This window comes from Salvia miltiorrhiza, chromosome 5 (assembly GCF_028751815.1).
Source record: "Salvia miltiorrhiza cultivar Shanhuang (shh) chromosome 5, IMPLAD_Smil_shh, whole genome shotgun sequence".
In the NCBI taxonomy this organism is placed as follows: domain Eukaryota; kingdom Viridiplantae; phylum Streptophyta; class Magnoliopsida; order Lamiales; family Lamiaceae; genus Salvia; species Salvia miltiorrhiza.
In genome coordinates, this window is record NC_080391.1 from 34245077 (window position 1) to 34247333 (window position 2257).

Genomic DNA, 2257 nt, shown 5'->3' on the forward strand with positions numbered 1-2257 from the left:
ACCATTAATTTTATCAAGATTATTATTATTATTATTATTATTATTATTATTATTATTATTATTATTATTATTATTATTATTATTATTATTATTATTATTAACTCAATTCCTAATAGAACTAGAACTCTTTTATCATCTTTATTCTAAATTTTATTAGGAGATATACATAGGATAAAATCTTTATATTTATCAAACTCTTTCAAGACTAGTATAAATAGAGGCACCATTTATTTTACCCTAGGACAGTGACGCAAAACTCAAAGCCAACCTTAGAAACTAAAAATCGGTACCTTCTTCTTCTTCTTTTGTTATACAAGGTTTTTACTAAATTTACTTTAGTTTGCTCTAATCTGTACGCCTTCAAATTGTTAGTGGTTAGTAATACTTATTAATTAATTTTTTTTCCTTTCCACCCATCAATATCAATGCTTAGTTCACCAACTTTATATCTAGCAAATTTATTTGTGCAGAACGAACAATTTTGTTTAATAAGCACTGAACAATTTACTTTTGTATATTAGTTAAATAGTTTGTAGCTTATAAAAAAAATAATGATTATTGGGAGTGCAGTTTCGTTTTAAAAAGCAATTGGGTTAGATTTAAATCTTTATGCCTTATGAGTTGGTATTTTTGTTTTATAAAATTTTAAATGGTTTAATACTTAAAAGGTGAATACTGTATTGGTATTGAAACCTTAAGTTGTGAGTGAAATAGCTAATTACATGATAAATTTTGTAGTATTATTTAATGTTCCGTCTACAGGACCTTATTTTTTTCATACGCTTAAGAATATATATATATATATATATTATATATATATATAGGGGAGGGCTAGAATAAAAACACTCTTAAGTGTATAAAATATAAATGATTTTCAGCCCTTAGATCATCAAGATCTACGGTTGATTCGTAGTCCTTTTGGACGAATTTGTGGTCCTGGGTTCGAATCTCAAAGGTAGCAAAAATTTATTTTTCACAATTCGTAACCATGTTGGATGAATTCGTAACTCTGTTGGATAAAATTCGTACATTAAAAAACGTTTATATTTATATTTTAAGAAGTGTTTTTACTGTAGCCCTCCCCTATATATATATATATATATATATATATATATATATATATATATAGGGTGTGGTTCTAGAGAGAACTACATTATTTGTGAGAACGCGAGAACCATCAAATCTAATGCATTCACTGTAAAAATTAATGCATTCGCTGTTAAAATTAATGCACTCAAAAAAATAAATAAAAATTGCTCCCTTCAGGATTCGAACCCAGGATCTGCATTCATCCAACAAGATGATGCATCCACCGTAGATCTAGATGATCGAATGGCTGAAAATGGTTCTCTGTTCTTTTTTTTTATTTATGGTTCTTTCCTGAACCTCTCCCTATATATATATATATATATATATATATATATATATATATAGGATTTTAATTTAAGTAATTATAGTATGATTCATATTGAAACGTTTTATTAGGTGCGGTGCGATTAAGACCCTTCTTCCGATTTTTGATTATAAGCTTCGACTATAAGGTGAGGGATTATATGCTTGTGGTTATATTCATGTATGTTTTTATATGTTCTTATTTCATGTTTGATTATACTTGCTCAGCCATGTAGAAATACATGTTCAGAAAATCAGCCATGTAGAAATACATGTTCAGCCATGTAGAAATACATGTTCAGAAATTTAGCCATGTTGAAATACATGTTCAGGGGCTCTCAGTTCGCCCATCAGATTATCAGTATATGTGTATGATAATGTGAATTATTTGCATGTTTAAGCGTATGTGAATATTTGCATGGTTTCTCACTGAGTATATTTTCAATATGCTCACCCCTTATCTTTTCAGTTTTGCAGTTCCAGAGTCGAGGTGGCCATGGAAGTGGAGAATGACTAGGGATAGGGTTTTTGCATTGAACTTTTTAGTTGAACTTGTTAAGTTTTAGTTTATCGTTTTATTTTTATTTTATGTTACTACTTTGATTTCGGCACGTTGATTTTAAATTAGTTTAAATTTTGAAAGTCAAGAAATTTTATTATTAGTTCTTCAAGTTTTTAGTTTGAAAAGTTTATGAAAATTGGGGTGTTACATATTAATTGAGATTGTTATCCCTTTTTATGTTCTTGTTACAATTGTTTACTTTATTGATTGGCCACCAATTTAGCATAATCATAGGTTTTAATTTGATATCGGGAGATGATAATTATTACCTGAATTAAGAACATAGAACACATATATTTAATT

The 2257-nt window shown here is 27.8% G+C and overlaps 1 long non-coding RNA gene across 1 annotated transcript; it reads left to right on the forward strand.

The window, feature by feature from the left end:
• The first annotated feature begins 250 nt into the window (after positions 1-250).
• Positions 251-2026, forward strand: LOC130986941 (uncharacterized). Its single transcript, XR_009089502.1, has 3 exons — positions 251-286; positions 1486-1541; positions 1862-2026. It is a non-coding gene; the product is annotated as an uncharacterized LOC130986941 (long non-coding RNA).
• Positions 2027-2257: the final 231 nt, after the last annotated feature.